Source organism: Aethalodelphis obliquidens, unplaced genomic scaffold (genome assembly GCF_003676395.1).
Source record: "Aethalodelphis obliquidens isolate GAN/ISIS:26980383/991018 unplaced genomic scaffold, ASM367639v1 scaffold7, whole genome shotgun sequence".
NCBI classification, from domain to species: Eukaryota; Metazoa; Chordata; class Mammalia; order Artiodactyla; family Delphinidae; genus Aethalodelphis; species Aethalodelphis obliquidens.
The window spans coordinates 37258679-37280385 of record NW_020837951.1 but is presented as its reverse complement, the minus strand read 5'-3'; the positions used below and the strand labels follow the sequence as shown (position 1 = coordinate 37280385).

At 39.6% G+C, this 21707-nt stretch overlaps 1 protein-coding gene across 2 annotated transcripts in view; it reads right to left on the bottom strand.

Moving 5' to 3' along the window:
* The window catches only part of SPATA31F1 (SPATA31 subfamily F member 1), a 113045-nt gene that overhangs the window by 36441 nt on the left and 54897 nt on the right, over window positions 1–21707 (bottom strand). The gene's annotated exons all lie outside the window — the stretch shown is intronic.

Sequence of the window (21707 nt, the reverse complement as noted above, 5' to 3'; positions counted from 1 at the left end):
ATCTCCCTGTGCGGCTGCTTCCCACTAGCTACTTTACATTTGGTAGTGTATATATATGTCCATGCCGCTCTCTCACTTCGTCCCAGCTTACCCTTCCCTCTCCGTCCCAGCTTACCCTTCCCTCTCCCCGTGTCCTCAAGTCCATTCTCTATGTCTGCATCTTTATTCCTGTCCTGCCCCTAGGTTCTTGAGAACCAGTTTTTTTTTTGTTTTTAGATTCCATATATATGTGTTAGCATACGGTATTTGTTTTTCTCTTTCTGACTTCCTTCACTCTGTATGATAGTCTCTAGGTCCATCCACCTCACTACAGATAACTCAATTTAGTTTCTTTTTATGGATGAGTAATATTCCATTGTATATATGTGCCACATCTTCTTTATCCATTCATCTGTCGATGGACACTTTAGGTTGCTTCCATGTCCTGGCTATTGTAAATAGTGCTGCAGTGAACATTGTGGTACATGACTCTTTTTGAATTATGGTTTTCTCAGGGTATATGCCCAGTAGTGGGATTGCTGGGCCAGTAGTGGGATTGCTGGGCCGTATGGTAGTTCTATTTTTAGTTTTTTAAGGAACCTCCATACTGCCCTCCATAGTGGCTGTATCAATTTACATTCCCACCAACAGTCAAGAGGGTTCCCTTTTCTCCACACCCTCTCCAGCATCTACTGTTTGTAGATTTTTTGATGATGGCCACTGTTGCTTTTAATGATGTGGGCATGGACCTTCAGCTTTGCCCTTCCTGCCTCATGGTTTATCGTGAACGGCAAACAAGGGAGATGAAGTACATCAAAGGCCTCTGTGGACTCTGGAGGGCTACACAACTGTAAAGGATTCAGATTCGTCTGTTTCTAGAAAACTTGCTAAAGCTGGACCCCGCTTGCATGATAATGCTACAGTGCCACAATTACTGTAATAGTAGAATTTCTTCAGGAAACTGTTCATGATTACTGATTCATATGCACCATGGGTCATATCACTGCCTGATAAAGAAAAATCCTGACAGGACACTGATGTGATTTTGTCCCTCCACACAAGCCTTACTTAGGAGTTTTGCTGTGTCTCATTCTCAGAAAACACTAGTGAATACCTTAGATGTCTCAGGTGATGGGGACAGAGGCATAGCTGCTTCCATTCAGAAGCAATATTTTTTATATGCTAGCATTTTTATTAATGCCCAAGAGTTGGACAGGAAGAGTTGGACACACCCCAGAGTAGTATCTGCAAGACCACCAGCGCTTCACAGCAGGTTACTACGCTACACAGAAGTGTAGCAAGCAGCTAGAGGCACTAGAGGGCAGCACTTGCCCACCCAATGAGTCCCGAGGACTCCGTTTCAGGAACTTTAAAAGGCCATCTGTTCCAGTGGCTCTCAATCCTGGCCTTACATCACAATCACTGGGAAGCTTGTGAAAATATACATTTCCTGGCCTCACCCCAGACTTAATGAATCAGAATCTCTAGAGGCACAGTCTTTCAATCTATGTATTAAATAAGTGTCAAAAATAATCCTCAAGCAATAGAGCACTGGGCTTTGGGGTGTGTATTGGGGAGCAAATGGCCTCCAAAGAGCAACAATTCTTCCTCCCACCCAAGTTTTACTGAGATATAATTGGCACATAACATTGTATTAGTTTAAGGGGAACAACATAATAATTTGATGTATGTAGGGATTGTGAAATGGTTACCACAATAAGTTTAGTTAACATCCATCACCTTAGAGTTATAATTTTTTTCTTATAATAAGAACTTTTAAGATCTACTCTTTCAGCAACTTTCAAATATATTAACTACAGTCACCAGGCTATACATTAGACCCCCAGAACTTATTAATCTTATAACTGGCATTTTGTCCCTTTTGATCACCTTCATCCATTTCTCCCATCCCCACTCCCTGACACTGGCAACCACCAATCTGTTCTCTGTTTGAATGAGTTTGGTGTTTTCTTTAGATTCCATATATAAGGGAGATCACATAATATTTGTCTTTCTCTATCTGACTTACTTCACTTAGCATAATGCTGTCAAGGTCCATCCGTGTTGTTGCAAATGGTAGGATTTCCTTCTTTTTTATGGCTGAAAAACATTCCATGATATCATCTTCTTTATCCATTCATCTGTCAATGGACGCTTAGGTTGTTTCCATGTCTTAGCTATTATAAATAATGCTGCAATGAGCATGCGTGTACAGATATCTCTTGGAGATAGTGATATCACTTCCTTCAGATATATAACCAGAAGTGGGATTGCTGGATGAAATTTGAAGTAACTATCTGCGGATGATGTTATAAAAAAAAAAATTCTCCTATAATAGGTAAGTTTGGCCATCTCTGGCAATGACCTAACTTAGACAGTGATCTGTAAATGGAAGTTAAGAATTCAGGAACACATGGAAGAAAGGAGAATTGACCCTGACTGAGAAAAAGTACTATGTGGCAGGCCCTTTACACACATCACCTCATTCAGTCCTTACCCTCAACCAGACCCAGGTACTGTTATCCCATGTTATATAGGGGGAAACTGAATCACCTGTAAGTAAAGTAACACTAGCCTGAGGTCACGTAGCAACTTAGTGATGGATAAAAAGTTTGTTTCTAAACTCCACTAAGCCTTGCAACCTTCAATTCAATCAAGTTGAGAGGAAATGGACATAACATATGATTATAAGATGTTTGAAACTGCAGACTACTCACATGTCCAGTTGTTTTTGAAAAGAAGGGCCACAGTAATAAAAGGACTCTAAAACAGGAGCGAAAGAGCAAGGCTGGGTCCAAAGGTGTCCAATGTCGTCCAGGTTATACCTACTTCTCATCAGGTATGTCCCCCAGGGGCAACAGCCCAGTGACATTAGCATCTGAGACTGTCCCATTCACACGCCTGGCTTGATTACAGGCTCATCAAGTGCCTTCTGACTAGAATGTAACTTACAGTGTAAATGGACCTATACGAAGAGAATGACCTGACTAGCATGTAGGAGTATTCCAAGTCCCTCGGGATTATATTTCTCAATATAAATTCATAAATTAGCATGATGATTTTATGACTCAGTCTCCTTTCAGTTTAATTTCAGTTGGTAATTCAGTTTAAATACAGTTGGTTTCTTCAGGAAACCAACTGGCTCAGAGAACCTTGACAACATGTAGTCTTTCTACTTGCACAGCTGAGGAACACTGACTCCTAGTTCTCCCTCCTTTCCGTTCCTCCTAGTTAGTCTCCACTCTCCTGACCAGTTGCAGAGGCAGGGAGGGCAATTCTAAACACGAGGCTGCTGCAAAGACCACAATCCCCGGCCTCCCGCAGAGGAGAGCAGCACCACTATTTCTCAGTCTGAGCTACCTTCCTCTGTGTGCCTCAGTTTTCTCCCATTAGTACAGAGTAGTATCTATCAAAGGCTATTTATTGAATAAAGCATTTGGGTGGGGGGGAGAGTAATAAATGTTATCCATAAGTGAATTCCGATAACTTAAAAGTAGGAAGTAACAGTTAGTTATACAGAAACACTCAAAATATCTCAGAATGTGCCTGGTACAGTAAACTACTATATAAATCTCCTCTAAAGAGGAGAGAGGTTATTTTTGGCTGAAGTGATCTGGGAAAGCTCCATGTTGTAGAAAATGGCATTTAAACTGGTGCTTGAAGCAGACAGAGGATTTTAATACGTGGAATTGGAAGAGGGTGATCCACATGCAGGAGTCAGCATGGATAAAGCGGCTGGTGCCTCTGTGTAATGATATGTGGAAATAACAGAAGGGTTCCTGAAATATTTATTTTACTATGGATACATTTTATTTTGTATATATTCCATCTCAATGAAGTGAGGTTTAGATTTCTTTTTGTCTTTGTGTGAAAACTGAGGTAGTGGATATCTCCTTGTGGGTGTGTTTTTCTGCATCATGTGGACATGAACTGTGTAGATGGGTCTCCTGAATCTGACCATATGTGTTTCTAGGTATAAATTCTGCGTGGGTGCATTTCTCTACAGACTTTTTGATCTTTGTGGGTGTGTGCACATGTCGTCCTGAGGGAATGGGAAGGAAAGAGAGAGGAAGGAGTAGAGGTGAGAAGGAGAAGAAAGAGAGGAAAGGGAGTGAGAAGCTGTTGAGCTGAACCTCTGTCCAAAGCCCAAATGTGAAACTCCTACACATCATTAGTATTTTAAGTAGTTGATAACTGATCATCCTAACGAGCTTGGAAGTTCTTTTTCTAATAATACAACATTCATTGGTAAAAGGCTAGTGTTTCAAACTGCTATGTTTTACCCATCACATTCTATGTCTTTTCATTTGTCCTTCCTTTCACCCAATTTAGTCCTCTTTTTGGATTTTTTTTTTTCGTTTGGTGTCTTATTTTCTTATCCTCCCAGACCTATTAATTTCTTTATTGGAATTTTGTCTTTCTGTAAGTTTTTCCTTTCTCTTCTCACTTATGGAGCTAATACCATACCCCACCCATACCCCAGAAAACAAATGTTTTTAAATTGCGAAACGGGTACTTCTTGTAAAGATATTTTAGGCTCAATCTTAGGCGTTTATCTTCACTGCCATGGTGGATTCAACAGATTTTAATTGGGTGCTTTGGTCTATGTTAAAGGCATTGTTCTAGTTACTGAAGAAACAGAGAAAAATGCCTAGAATAGTCAACCAATTATATTAATGATCATCTTTAACTAAAGTAACAAGCTTTTCTTTTCTCCAGACATAGGAGAAAACTAGAAGACAGAAAAGCAAGAGTGATTTAGCTAGTATTTCCATGGGCATCTACTACATATCATCTTAAGAAAACTGAGGTAGCAAATAATCATCCAGTGAATTTGCATATTTTTACATATTTGTTAATATACTGCCATTCCAAGAAATGAGAGTAAATCAAAATTATATTTAGTGGGCTTCCCTGGTGGCGCAGTGGTTGAGAGTCCGCCTGCTGATGCGGGGGACATGGGTTCGTGCCCCGGTCCGGGAAGATCCCACATGCCACGGAGCGGCTGGGCCTGCAAGCCATGGCCGCTGAGCCTGCGTGTCCGGAGCCTGTGCTCCGCAACGGGAGAGGCCACAACAGTGAGAGGCCCGCGTACCGCAAAAAAAAAAAAAAAAAAAAAAAAAATTATATTTATTGAGCAGTATTTTTGCATCTGTTTCTTAGAAATAGTTCAGGTATCCAAAGATGGTCTTTTAATTAACTTAATCATTTGTTTAATGATTAAGCTCTTAAGGTTAAAGATCTGGAAATATAATTTTAGCTAATATACCCTTATGAGTTCTAGAATTGTAAGGATTTCATAATAATTTCAGAAAAATGACTTGAAAATTGCTCAAACTTAATAAAAGTCATAAATTTACAAATTCAAAATGTTCAGTGAGCTCCGAACAGGGCAAATTAAAAGAAAACCATGCCCAGACACATCATAATCAAGTTTCTTAAAACCAAAGATAAAGAAATCTTGAAAAAAACAAGAGAAAAATACTACATTACACAGAGGACTCAAATCAATAAAATTAGAAATAAAAAAGGAGAAGTTACAACTGACATCACAGAAATACAAAGGATCATAAGAGAGTACTACAAGCCAATATGCCAATAAAATGGACAACCTGGAAGAAATGGACAAATTCTTAGAAAAGTACAACCTTCCAAGACTGAACCAGGAAGAAATAGAAAATATGAACAGACAAATCACAAGTAATGAAATTGAAACTGTGATTAAAAATCTTCCAACAAACAAAAATCCAGGACCAGATGTCTTCACAGGTGAATTGTACCAAAGATTAGGGAGGAGCTAACACCTATCCTTCTCAAACTCTTCCAAAAAATCACAGAGGATTGAATACTCCCAAACTGATTCTAGGAGGCCACCATCACCCCGATACCAAAACCAGACAAAGATATCACAAAGAAAGAAAATTACAGGCCAATACCACTGATGAACATAGACACAAAAATCCTCAACAAAATACTAGCAAACAGAATCCAACAATACATTAAAAGAATCATGCACTATGATCAAGTGGGATTTATCCCAGGGATGCAAGTATTCTTCAGTATATGCAAATCAATCAGTGTGATACACCATATTAACAAACTGAAGAATAAAAACCATATGATCATCTCAATAGATGCAGAAAAAGCTTTTGACAAAATTCAACACCGTTTACGATAAAAACTCTCCAGAAAGTGGGCATAGAGGGAAACCTACCTCAACATAATAAAGGCCATATATGACAAACCCACAGGAAACATTATTCTCAATGGTGAAAAACTGAAAGTATTTCCTCTAAGATGAGGAACAAGACAAGGGTGTCCACTCTCGCCACTATTATGCAACATAGTTTTGGAAGTCCTAGCCATGGCAATCAGAGAAGAAAATGAAATAAAAGGAATATAAATTGGAAAAAAAGAAGTAAAACTGTCACTGTTTGCAGATGACATGATACTATACAAAGAAAATCCTAAAGGGACTTCATTGGCCGCACAGTGGTTAAGAACCCACCTGCCAGTGCAGGGGACATGGGTTCGATCCCTGGTCCGGCAAGATCCCACATGCCACGGAGCAGCAAAGCCCGTGTGCCACAACTACTGAAGCCTGCATGCCACAACTACTGAAGCCTGTGTGCTCTAGGGCCCACATGCTGCAACTACTGAAGCCTGAGCACCTAGAGCCTATGCTCCGCAACAAGAGAAGCCACCACAATGAGAAGCCTGCTCACCGCAATGAAGAGTAGCCCCCGGGCTTCCCTGGTGGCACAGTGGTTGAGAATCTGCCTGCTAATGCGGGGGCCACGGGTTCGAGCCATGGTCTGGGAGGATCCCACATGCCGCGGAGCAACTAGGCCCATGAGCCACAACTACTCAGCCTGTGCGTCTGGAGCCTGTGCTCCGCAAAAAGAGAGGCCGCGATAGTGAGAGGCCCACGCACTGCGATGAAGAGTGGCCCCCGCTTGCCACAACTAGAGAAAGCCCTCGCACAGAAACGACGACCCAACACAGCAAATATAAATAAATTAATTAATAAACTCCTACCCCCAACATCTTTTTTTTAAAAAAAAAAAAAGAGTAGCCCCCGCTCGCAGCAACTAGAGAAAACGTGCGCACAGAAATGAAGACCCAATGCAGCCAAAAAATAAATTAAAAAAAAAAATCCTGAAGATGCCACCAGAAAACTACTAGAACTAATCAATGAATTAAGTAAAGTTGCAGGATACAAAATTAATACAGAGAAATCTCTTGCATTCCTATACACTAACAACGAAAGATTAGAAAGCGAAATTAAGGAAACAATCCCATTTACCACTGCAACAAAAAAAGATAAAATACCTAGGAATAAACCTACCTAAGGAGGCAAAAGACCTGTACACAGAAAACTATAAGATACTAATGAAAGAAATCAAAGATGACACAAACAGATGGAGAGACATACCATGTTCTTGGATTGGAAGAATCAATACTGTGAAAATGACTATACTACCCAAAGCAATCTACAGATTCAATGCAATTCCTATCAAATTACCAATGGCATTTTTCACAGAACTAGATCAGAAATTTTTACAATTTATATGGAAACACAAAAGAACCCAAATAGCCAAAGCGATCTTGAGAAAGAAAAACAGAGCTAGAGGAATCAGGCTCCCTGACTTCAGACTATACTACAAAGCTACAGTAATCAAAACAGTATGGTACTGGCACAAAAACAGAAATATAGACCAATGGAACAGGATAGAAAGCCCAGAGATAAACCCACACACATATGGTCACCTTAGTTTTGATAAAGGAGGAAAGAATATACAATGGAGAAAAGACAGCCTCTTCAATAAGTGGTGCTGGGAAAACTGGACACCTATAGGTAAAAGAATGAAATTAGAACACTCCCTAACACCAGACACAAAAATAAACTTAAAATGGATTAAAGACCTAAATTTAACACCAAACACTATAAAATCTTAAGAGGAAAACATAGACAGAACACTCTGACATAAATCGCAGCAAGATTTTTTCTGACCCACCTCCTAGAATAATGAAAATTAAAACAAAAATAAACAAATGGGACCTAATGAAACGTAAAACCTTTTGCACAGCAAAGGAAACCATAAACAAGACAAAAAGACAACCCTCAGAATGGGAGAAAGTATTTGCAAATGAAGCAACTGACAAAGGATTAATCTCCAAAATATACAAGCAGCTCATGCAGCTCAATATCAAAAAAACAAACAACCCAATCCAAAAATGGGTGGAAGACCTAAATAGACATTTCTCCAAAGGAGACATATAGATGGCCAACAAACATGAAAGGATGCTCAACATCACTAATTATTAGAGAAATGCAAATCAAAACTACAATGAGATATCACCTCACCCTGGTCAGAATGGCCATCACCAAAAAATCTAGAAACAATAAATGCTGGAGAGGGTGTGGAGAAAAGGGAACCCTCTTACACTGTTGGTGGGAATGTAAACTGATACAGCCACTATGGAAAACAGTATGGAGCTTCCTTAAAAAACTAAAAGTAGAACTACCATATGACCCAGCAATCCCACTACTGGGCATATACCCTGAGAAAACCATAATTCAAAAAGACACATGCACCCCAGTGTTCATTGCAGCACCATTTACAATAGCCAGGTCATGGAAGCAACCTAAATGTCCATCAACAGATGAATGGATAAAGAAGATGTGGCACATATATACAATGGAATATTACTCAGCCATAAAAAGGAACAAAATTGGGTCATTTGTAGAGACGTGGATGGACCTACAGAGTCATACAGAGTGAAGTAAGTCAGAAAAACAGATATCATATAGTAACATGTATACGTGGAATCTAGAAAAATGGTACAGATGACCTTATTTGCAATGCAGAAATAGAGACAAGACGTAGAGACAAATGTATGAATATCAAGGGGGAAAGGGGTGGGGTGGGAGGAATTTGGAGATTGGGACTGACACATATACACTACTGATACTATGCATAAAGTAGACAACTGAGGGGAACATACTGTATAGCACAGGGAACTCTACTTAAGGCACTGTGGTGTCTTAAATGGGAGGGAAATCCAAAAGGGAGGGGATATATGTACATGTATGGCTGATTCATTTTGCTGTGCAACAGAAGCTAACACAACATTGCAAAACAGCTATACTCCAATAAAAATTAACTAAAAAAAAAAAAAGAAAAATACTACATTACAGTTTGAATGACTGAATTTCTCATCAAAAACCATATAGGGGGCTTCCCTGGTGGCGCAGTGGTTGAGAGTCCGCCTACTGATGCAGGGGACATGGGTTCGTGCCCCGGTCTGGGAAGAACCCACATGCCGCAGAGCAGCTAGGCCCGTGAGCCATGGCCACTGAGCCTGCGCGTCCGCAGCCTGTGCTCTGCAACGGGAGAGGCCACAACAGTGAGAGGCCCAAGTACCACAAAAAAAAATACATATATATATATATATATATATATATATATATATATATATATATATGCCAGAAGACAGTGTAACAACATCTTTAAAGTGTTAAAATTCCACAATGTTATAGCCAGCTAAAATGTCCTTCAAAAATGAAGATGAACTAACATGGACCCAAGTGTTCAAACTGCCAAGATATGGAAGCAACGTGTCAATCAACAGATGACTAGATAAAGATGTGGTATATATATACAATGGAATACTACTCAGCCATAAAAAAGAATGAAATTTTGCCATTTGCAACATGGATGGACTTAGAGGGTACTTATGCTAAGTGAAATAAGTCAGACAGAGAAAGGCAAATACTGTATGGTATCACTTATATGTGGAATCTAAAAAATAAAACAAACCAGTGAATATAAGAAAAACGAAAGAGACTCACAATATAGAGAGCAAACTAGTGGTTACCAGTGGGGAGAGGGAAGTGGGGAGGGGCAAGATAGGGATAGCAGGTTAAGAAGTACAAACTATTATGTATCAAATCAGGGACTTCCCTGGTGGTGCAGTGGTTAAGAATCTGCCTGCCAATGCAGGCGACATGGGTTTGAGCCCTGGTCCGGGAAGATCCCACATGTCACGGAGCAACTAAGCCCATGCACCACAACTACTGAGGCTGCACTCTAAAGCCCACGTGCCACAACTTCTGAAGCCGCACACCTAGAGCCCGTGCTCCACAACAAAGAGAAGCCACCGCAATGAGAAGCCCGCGCACTGTAACGAAGAGTAGCCCCCGCTCACCACAACTAGAGAAAGCCCGCGCGCAGCAACGAAGACCCAACGCAGCCAAAAATAAATAAAGTTTTAAAAAAATTAAAATAAAATAAATAAGCTACAAGGATATATTATACAAACACAGAGGGAATATAGCTAATATTTTACAATAACTATAAATGGAGTATAACCTTAAAAAATTGTAAATCACTAAAAAAAAATATAAATCACTATGTTGTACACCTGTAACTTATATAATATTGTACCTCAACTATGTCTTAATTTTAAAAGTTTTTTAAAATTAAGATGAACTAGAAACATTCTCATAAGAAAGAAAACTAACAGAATCTGTCACCAGTAGACCTGCTCTAAAAGATATTCTAAAGGAAGTTCTTCAGGCCTAAGAGACATGATCCCAGAAGGAAAGTTGAAACTTCAGGAATTAAGGAAGAACAAAAGAAAGTGTAAATATCAGGATAAACAGACGATTTTTCTACTCTTAAGTACTTTAATATATGTATGAATGTTGAAACCAACAATTACAACATTGTATTTATAGATGTAATACATAAGACACTGATAAAGGGACATGATAAAGGGAGCTTTGTGGTTGTAAGGCTCCTGTGTTTCACTCGAAGTGATATTAAATTTAAATAGACTGTGAGAGCTGGGTATGTATTATATATTATAATCACTGGAACGACCACTAAAAATGATGCAAAGCTACATGGCCAACAGCCAGTAAATAAGTTAAAACAGAATATTAGTAAATATGCAAAAATTCCAATAGAAGCCAGGAAAGAGGAGCAAGAAACAAAGAAGACAAACAGGAAAATAATAAAATGTACAACTAAGTCTAACCATTTCAATTATCACAGTAAATATAAATGGTCTATATATATCAATTAAAACAAAGAAATTCTCACATTCAATTTTAAAAGACGAAACTATATAACAATATGCTGCTTTCAAGAAACCTACTAGATAGATAGATAGATAGATAGATAATGCAAACACTAATCAGAAAAAAAGCTGGATTGGCTCTTTCAATGTCAGAAAAAGCAGACCTCAGAACAAGGAAAATTACCAGCAGTAAAGAGGAAACTTTTATAGTGAAGAATTGGACAACTACCCAAGAAGAGAACAATTTTAAATGTATATGCTCTTAAGAACCCAGAGCTCCAGAATACATGAAGCAAAAACTGATAGAAAAGAGATAGAGACAAATCCACAAGTATACCTGGACATTTAAATACCCTTCTCTCTGTAACAGGTTGACCAAAAATTAGCAAGGATATAGAAGACCTGAACAATACTATCAACCAACTTGACCATATTGACATTTATAGAGCACGGCACCCAACAGGAGCAGAATACACATTCATTTCAAGTGCACATGGAGTATTCATCAAGATAAGCCATATTCTGGGCCGTAAAACAAACCTTAACAATTTTTTAAAAACTAAAATTGTACAAAGTATATTGTCTGATCATAAAATAATTAAACTGCAAGTCATTATTTAATGACTAGAAAGATTTCTGGAAAATCCCCAAATATTTGGAAATTACAAAACGCTGATGGAAAAAAATTGCTGATGAAAAAAATCAGAGAAGACCCAAATAAACAAAGAGACCTATTAAGTTTAAAGACTGGAAAATTTAATTTAGTTAATGTTTCAACTTTCCCCATACTGATCTGTACATTCCCAGCAGGATTTCTTATAGATTTATACGGAAAAGCAAAGAAAGTAGAATACCCAAAACAACTGAAGAAAAGAAAAGTAAAGTGGAGGACTCCCATTACCTGATTTCAAGGCTTACTACAGTAACCAACACAGTGTGGTACTAGAGAAAAGAGAGACACAAAAGTCAATGGAACAGAATAGAGCAGGGATTGGCAAACTGTGACCTGTGGGCCAAATGTGACCGACAGCCTATTTTGAAAATAAAGTTTTATGGAACATAGTCATGCTCATTCGTTTACATGTTGTCTATAGTTGCTTTCATGCTACAATAACTGAGCTGAGTAGTTGCAACAGAGACCATCTGACCTGCAAAGCCTAAACTATTTAATATCTGGCCCTTTAGGGAAAAAATAATAGTCAATTCCTAAAACAGGGAGCCCAGAAATAGATCCAACACATAAATGGACAAATGATTTTTGAACAAAGTGGAAAGCCAAATCAATGGAGAAATGATAAGTCTTTTCAACAAATGGTGCCAGAATAATTGTGCATCCATTTGCACCCCCCTCACAATAAAGACCAACTGATTCTTGACTTATACCTCACACACTCCAAATTAACTCAAGATTGATCACAGACCTAAAGGCAATGTATAATACTAAAACTCTTAGAAGAAAACACAAGAGAACCTTTGTGATTTTGAGCTAGGAACAGAGTTTTTATGGGTTTTTTTTTTTTTTTTTTTTTTTTTTTGCGGTACGCGGGCCTCTCCCTGTTGTGGCCTCTCCCGTTGTGGAGCACAGGCTCCGGACGCGCAGGCTCAGCGGCCATAGCTCACGGGCCCAGCCGCTCTGCAGCATGTGGGATCTTCCCGGACCGGGGCACGAACCCATGTCCCCTGCATCGGCAGGCGGACTCTCAACCAGTGCGCCACCAGGGAAGCCCTGAACAGAGTTTTTAAATATACTATCCAAGCAAGATTCATAAAAGATCACACTGATAAATTGTACTTCATCAAAATTCTGAACTTCTGCTCTTTGGAAGATACTGTTAAGAGAATGAAAAGACAAGCCACAAATTGGGAGAAAATATTTGCAAATCAGATATTTGACAAAGGACTTTATCCAAAATATATAAAAAACTCTCAAAACTCCACAGTAATAAAAGAAACAACCCAATTTTAAAATGGGCAAAAGAAGATATACAGATGGCAAATAAGCACATGAAAGATGCCCCACATCACATGTCATCAAGGAAATACAAAATAAAACAATGAGGATGGACCTAGAGTCTGTCATACATGGTGAAGTAAGTCAGAAAGAGAAAAACAAATACCATATGCTAACACATATATATGGAATCTAAAAAAAAAAATGGTTCTGATGAACCTAGTGGCAGGACAGGAATGAAGACGAAGATGTAGAGAATGGACTTGAGGACACGGGGAAGGGGAAGGGTAAACTGAGACGAAGTGAGAGAATAGCATTGACATATATACACTACCAAATGTAAAATAGATAGCTAGTGGGAAGCAGCTGCATAGTACAGGGAGATCAGCTCAGTGCTTTGTGTTCACCTAGAGAGGTGGGATAGGGAGAGTGGGAGGGAGACGCAAGAGGGAGGGGATATGGGGATATATGTGTACATATAGCTGATTTACTTTGTTATACAGCAGAAACTAACACAACAGTGTAAAGCAATTATACTCCAATAAAGATGTTAAAATTAAAAACAAAAACAAAAAACAATGAGATACCACTAAACACCTATTAAAATGGCCAAAATCCAGAACACTGACAACACCAAATACTGGCAAGGATGTAGAGGAACAGGAAATTATCTGTAATGTTTTGTAATGGACAAAAGCCTTGAACAGACAGTTAACCAAAGAAAGATACACAGATGACAAATCACCACGTAAAAAGATGTTCAATATTATTAGTCATTAGGGGAATGCAAATTAAAGCCACAATGAGATACTATTATAAACCTAATAGAATGCCTAAAATCCAAACCAAAACAACAACAAAAAACTGATGTTATCAAGTGCCAATCAGGATGTAGAACAATTGGAACTCTCATTCTCATACATTGCTGGTGGAAATGCAAAATGGTACAGCTACTTTGGAAAATATTTTAGCAGTTTCTTATAAATTTAACAGACTTACCATACAGCCCAGTTATCCTAGTCCCAGGTATTTACCTAAGTGAAATGAAAGCCTCTGATGACACAAAAACCTGTATGTGCATTTTTCTCATTTTCCTCTCATTTTCAGCCTTGATCCTGCCACCAGATGTCTCAACTGCTTTTGGCTTCTCAGCTTGACTCTCAGTTTTTCTTACAAACTTTCCTTATAACTCTTCCTAATCATCCTGTTCTTTGCTGCTTCAGTAAGTTACGCATCTTAGCGTCAGCCCCTGGAACCTAACCCCTAGCACCAGCAAATACTCCACCTAGGACTACTAGTTTCAATTATAAGCATGATGTCATGCAAGCCCATTGCTCTGTTTTATCCATAAACATTTTACTTTTTAAAAATAAATACACAATAGCATGCACTCTCTAATGGGCCCTCTACTAATTTTTGTTTTTGTTTTTGTTTTTGCGATACGCAGGCCTCTCACTGTTGTGGCCTATCCCATTGTGGAGCACAGGCTCCGGACGCGCAGGCTCAGCGGCCATGGCTCACAGGTCCAGCCGCTCCGCGGCATGTGGGATCTTCCCGGACTGGGGCACAAACCTGTGTCCTCTGCATTGGCAGGGGGACTCTCAACCACTGCGCCACCAGGGAAGCCCTCTACTAATTTTTAACACACTGCAAACTACCAAACTATGAAGTCTTACAAAAATTGGAATAAAACTTCTCTAATGGCTCTGTTTAACTGAAGAAAATCCTGAGACTGAAAGACAGTACATAAAAATAAATTTTACAACCGCTTATCTATACGTATAAGGACTTTCCTAATGCTCTTCAAAACAATTCAGAAATACAAACAAGGGGGCTGGGGCTCAAAAGTAAGATTAGATCAGGTTTTTTTTTTTTTTTTTTTTTCTTTGGCAGCACCGCAGCCTGTGGAATCTTAGTTCCCTGACTAGGGATGGAACCCGGGCCCTCAGCAATGAAAGTGCAGAGTCCTAACCACTGGACCGCCAGGGAATTCCCTAGGTCAGGTTTTTTTTTTTAAAGCTACTTTTTTTGGTGTATGTGTTCGAGTTTAAAATTTTTGACCCAACCTCCCACCAGCACTATGTTACCACACAAAATAAATATAAAATTACAAAAAGTGCTACTTAGGAATAAGAAGGGTATCCTGATTGTGTATAGGACTGACATGTAGCCTAACCTTTGGGATATGGCTATCAGGGAAAGCCTTGCAGAGGAAGTGACATTTAGGCTGAAACTGAAAGAGTGAGTTTATCTGAAGAAGAACGTTTTAGACAGGGAATAATGTACACAAGGGGGTTGAAGTGGGAAAGCACTTGCACTATGAGGAACTGAAACAGACAGTACAGTGTGGTGATGAAGTGCCCAGGTTCCAAAGTCAAATGGCCTGGGTTTGAATCCCAGCTATGCCCCCAACTTGCTGTGTGACCTTGGAAAAGTTACATAACCTCTCTGGACCTTGGTTTCCTCATTTATACCTACCTCATAGGGTGTTTGTAATTGTTCAGTAAATATTAGCTTATTACTATTATGACTGGTGAGATTAAAATGAAGCAGTACTACAAGATGTTGGAGGGCCACAATATCATAGAGGTTTTTAGGCCCTATTAAAGATTTAGGATTCATTCTAAATGTAATGGAAAACTATTGAAGGATTTTAAGTAGGGGTGTGGCATCATGAACCTTGTGTTTTAAAACGTTAATCAATTGACAAATATTATGCTTCTGCTTTGTGGCAAAAAAAAAAAAAAAGTCTCTCATGAGCTAAACTTTTCCTATCAGTCCAGGCTTCTTTTCATTCTCTCCTTTGCCCCTTGATCTTTTCACATGTGATAGTCACTTTCTGGTAAGTATTAAGCCAATTCGAAGTTCAGCCCTCATAGGAGTGTTCTTCCCTTCCCCCTCCCGCTTCTCAAACACAGTGTCCCAGTGTCAGGGAAAGTCTACTACTCTTCCCTGGAAACATGGGAGTACAGCTGGTCTCCGTACTCTTTTTTTGTTTTTTTTCTTTTTTTGTGTGTGTGTTTTCTTGCGGTACGCGAGCCTCTGATTGTTGTGGCCTCTCCCGCTGCGGAGCACAGGCTCTGGACGCACAGGCTCAGCGGCCATGGCTCACGGGCCCAGCCGCTCCGCGGCATGTGGGATCTTCCCGGACCAGGGCACGAACCCGTGTCCCCTGCATCGGCAGGCGGACTCTCAACCACTGCGCCACCAGGGAAGCCCTCCGTACTCTTTTTCTGCTGGTCTTCAATTGAGCTGTTTCACCCTGTTTATCTCTAATCCACCCCTGACTGTTAGTTTCTGTCCTTCTGGAATCCACTTGGGATCAACAAGCACCACCACCAACCTCCATCACGGCCATCATCTCAGTGGCTCCGGTGTCCCTTGGTCTTGCTGTCCTCACAGTACTCCAGAGCTACACAGGGACTGTTGAATCTCTGCATTCTAAATACAGACCACTGAAAACGAGCAGCATTTTGGGAGGAGTTTTACCCAGACACTCGCCTTCACAGATGCTCCTTCGTTGCCTACTCTCCCCTTCCCCACCTCCACATCAAACATAGAGCTTCTCCAAGGTTTGTACCTGCCATCAGGCTCAAAGGGTCTCAGATCACCTTCGCACTATCTGAATATTTCTGTACATCCTCCCACCTCCATACCCCTACTCTCAATGAAAGCGCTTTCTTTTACTTCATCATTTTCTCTGGAGGTAGTTTCCCCTCCATCATATGGTTCTTCTTTATGGTGGAGAACATACTGGTGGAATGGCTACAAGGGAATACGATTGGATTTGGGAAACATGATTGGGGTTAGGATGTCTGTGAAACAAATCCACATTAGTTTATTATTAAAATACCACCTCCATTTAAATTATTTGTTTATTGTCTGTCTCCACAAGATACAAGCTCCAAGAGGGGTGGGTCTCCCTTGTCTGTCTTCTTTACTGCTACATCTCCAGCACCTAGCACAGACTGCTACTCAACAAATATTTATGGAAAGAATGAAAAAAATAATATGAGCAAAACAATAAATAATGAGTGACTTGTGCTACTGGCACTAGGATCCTTTGGAGCACTCTGAGCAGAGGATTGAAGCAATCAGATTTGCAGGTTATCAAATGTCTCTGTATGGACTAAATGTTTATGACCCCCTTACAAATTCACATGTTGAAACCCTAACCCCAATGTGATGGTATTAGGAAGTGGGGCCTTTGGGAGGTAATTAGGATTAGATGAGGTCATGGAGGTGGAGCCCTCATGAATGGGATTGTACCCTTATAAGGGTCATGATAGAGCTTACTTCGCCCTCTGTTTTCCACCATCTGAGATTTCAACAAAAAGATGGCCATCTAGGAACCAGGAACTGGGTCCTCACCAAACACTGAACCTACTGACTGGCACCTTGATTTGGACTTCCCAGCCTCCACAGCCAAAAGAAATAATTCCTGCTATTTATAAGCCATCCAGTCTATGGTACTGTTATAGAAGCCCAAACGTACTAAGTCTTCAAGTTGTCACGTCATCATAAGCAGCAGTCTGTATTATCCTCCCAAGTAACAGTTATTAAATTAGTTCTCAAGTATACGTATTTCAGTGGGAGAATTCATTACTGTAGATATTCAAATCTATGAACAACTTCCCCAGAAGAGCTGAGGAGATGTCATAAACCTAAGACTGCCTCCTCCTCTTTCTACATCACCTATTTTTACCCCCTCCATCTCCTCACACCGCAGCCCTTTATTCAGCTGCACTAGTTAGCCATTGTAACCCTTTCCGAGAATTTCAGCTGAGATCTGGATACACAGCCCACTCTGATATGGTATTTGCATTTCGTGCTTAATTTGTCTATAACATTACAAATTCTACACTCCTACATTTCTACTGTTATAATCATAATACTATTTTGGTACTTCTCTTCTGCAAGTGAGATTAGCATTTCCATATAAAATAGAAAAACTGCTGGTCGTCTCCCTAATGTGTCTAGGGGCTTCATCCAAGCCTGAAGTTTAAATTCTCAGCACCTGGGACAAGACATCTGTTTATGCAAGTTTCTCAGTGCACTGAAGTGCTGCTGTGGACTCCCGCCTGGGTCTCTTCATGTCAGCGGATGACCTGGCTGACTTTTCCTTTGGTAAAACAGAAGGAACCTGAGATCAGAGACACCATTTGGGAGTTTTCTCCTAAAACGACATCTCTTGTTCCTAACCCTTATAGGATTTTCCAACAAAATGACAAAGCATGGAGGCTGCACCATTAAAGGAGGTGCCAGGAAGCCAGTGGTTCTAGTGTCCAGAATAAAGAAAGCTTAAGGGCTTTGCAGCTAGTGCTCACACCCAGAGCAGAACCAAGGGAGTGTCTCAGGAAGGGGCCTAGAAGAAGCAGAAGAGCCCCCAACACATTTCCATCAAGATCGGGGACATTTACTCCTGATATTGATGAAGATTTCTGGTATGACTGTTGGTGACTGTTTGTGTGACTGCTGGTCTCATTTTATGAAATCTTGCTGTCAGAGAACTAAAGGTTTAAGCAGGACAAAGAAACAAACTTTTCAGACAGGGTCAGGAACATGGAGAGAAACTTCCCAGATGACCTTTTTGGGCATATTTTTCAATTCCATAACTCTAATTCTGACCTTAAAAATCTACAAGTTGTTCATCAACTCATTTCAGTGTCTGAAGAGTGAGGAATAAATTGGGAAACTGCATCACAATTTAGATGTATCCAGGCAAGAACCCAGACTGAGAAGACATTGGTTGAAGCTGGAAAAGAGGGCAAGAGGCCAAAATCACAGATTGTGGAACTACGAATTAACTTGTTTCAGGGTCATCTTAGCAAGGACTCTGGCTTGCATGTCAATCCACAGCCCTAATACCCTAACAGAAAGAAAAGTGTTAAGTCTTTACGTTGCGGGGATAGCAGCAACTGTTTCCCCAGAAATCACCTGAGGTTGAAAAGGCAACAGTGAGAACCTGGGGCTCCTCTCAACCTCCAGAACCTTCTCTCTGGTCTTCTGGCACCTGGCATGTCCCAGGGATTTAATCCTGATCCAGTCTACTCATCTTTACCTGATCGTTTTCAGCATGGCCAATATTCCTCTCCCTTTACCTCATCCCTTCAAAGTAGGCTCTCGGCTAAGGGAGTTCAGGATGCCTTTATGTGATATCCTTTCCCATGGCTGCCATACCACTGAGCTGTCTGCCGCTCCAAGCCATGCCCAAATGTCAGGAAACTGAGCCCATTTTTCCTATGTTGAAGCAGGCGACTTAAAAGGAATAATACTGTAATGAAATTATAGATACTTTTCCTATCTTAAAAAATTTCAGTATGGTGGTATTATTATTTATATTATAATAAATAAAATAATATTTTCTTTAAATATTTTATAAATTCCTAAGTATATTTTATCTAAAAGAAAATAAACAAGTATATATTTAAATACTTTTATAAAAATGAATAGGTTAAACATAAACACTTAACCTATTGCTATAACAAAATATAATTTTTATATAAAAATTTCAGGAAAAAGTTTTTCCACACATATTCTAAATATACCCTAATCATGTTTCTATCCTCTCTATCCCAGCCTAACTCCCACTAGAATGTAAATCCCTCCTCCACAATGATGTGAGTCCTCCCCATCCTGCCAGAATATAAGCTTCATGCAAGCAGGTACTCCTTTTTTGTTCACCAGTCTATACCTAGCTCCAAGAACAATGCTTGATAAACAGTAGTCACTCAATAAATATGGCTGAATAAGAGAATGTACATCTGCATGCATCTTTACCCAAAGACAGGAACACTAAAGAAAGAAATCAAGTGGCGGCAATAAGAATGCCTATGTTACTTGGGTCTTGTTCCAGTATTAATAATGGATAACATTTATTAAGCACTCATTAGGTAAATACGCTAGGCACTATGCTAAACACTTGATATGTAAAAATATGATATAGACACTATTATTAATTTTATTTTTTAAAAATCTGAAGAAAACAATTTTTGAGAAGTTAGTATTATTATGGACCTACATATAATATCTTTTTTAATTTAGCAAAGTACTAAACCATCTTCATGAGTTACTCTTCATAATAAAATTGTAGAATAAAACAGTGTTCAAGTTCTTCTTATTCGGATTCTCAAAGTCACAAAGGAAGTAAAAGAGGTGCAATAAGGATTTTGATTCCTTAATCCTAGTATATGGCCAAAGCAGCTCAAATTTCTTCCCAGAAGACAAATACAAACATCTGTGGTACTGTTGCCTATGTCACAAGGTTCTGGTGGGGGAAAGTTAATAAGCGATTACAAAATTCTTTGTAAATACAAAGTGCTATAGAAATGCAAAACATCTACAACAACAATAATTAGTTCTAATCACCATCTATTTTCTGTGTGCAGCTGTCTCTCAGAATTCACTTTGGGAGCTTAATCACCCCATCTCAACAAATAAAGTAACCTCCCTCTTTCTCAGACCCTACTAAGAAGCTGTCCCTCATTCCTCCCCACAGCCATGCCCAAGCCACCCTCCACCCCCTACACACATCCTTCTCCCACATGATGAGCAAAGGCCGAATGCTGACATTAATAAGAAAAAAGAGTTCAGATTGAGCCTTGAGCCTTTTAAAACCCTTGAATTTTAAACAAAATTGTGCACAAGGTCCTGGAAAAATATACAGACATTTCAAAATAGAACTCCCCTTCCTGCCCTACACAGGTAGGGAACTTTTCCTCCCTCTGAGTTCCAGTAATGCTCAGGTAACTATGCTAAAATACCAGGTTGATAAACTGTTTATTTAGCAATGTAAGGCTCATAAAAAACACTGAATACTTACAGCAATCATGACACTGATCAATTCAACATTCATGTTTGTACTGTCTATGGCTTCTTGAGTAGTTGTAAAAGAGCATATGGCCCACAAAACCAAAAATATTTACTATCTAGTCCTTTATAAAAGTGGTTTGTCAACCTTTAATAGGGTATGAATATATGTAGAGAAAAGGTCTGAGGCCGGAGTCCTAGGGCGCTCCGATATGATAAGAAATATGAGATAAAAAATATGAGGAGGAGCAGTTCATGATATAGGCAGGAAACCAGGGGAGTGTGGTGTCTCCAAAGTCAAGTGAACATCGTTTTGAAGGTCCGAAGGAGTGATCGACTATGTTAATATTGCCTAGTGGATAAGCAAGATGGGGACTTAGAATTAAATGCTGAGTTTCATAAACTGCAGGCCACTGGTGGCCTTCACAAGAGCATTCTCAGTGGAATGGTAGGAATGAAAGTCTAATTGATGTGGTAGGTTCAGGAAAAAATGGGGAGAGAGGCACTGGAAACAGATAAGAGTTATGCTAGAAAGGAGAACAGAGAAAAGAGCCATAAATTGAAAATGGTTGTAGAATAGAGTACATTTCTGTACTGTTTGTGGTTTGTAGTTCTGTGATTTGCAGTTCTGTGGTTTGTTTTTTGTTAAGATGGTATATCACAGCATGCTTGTTTGCTGATGAGAATATGGGAATGATCCAGTAGAGATGAGAATGATGATGAAGATGGGCAAGGAGAAGAGGTTAAATTATGATACACTGTGGAAACTGCATCCTTACTGGAAAGGGAGTTTCAGCAGTTAGGTGAAGAGACTCCCTGTGTCAAACATCTAGGGTAAGCAAGGGTCCTCAAAAAAGAAAGGGAACAATTTATTTGAAAC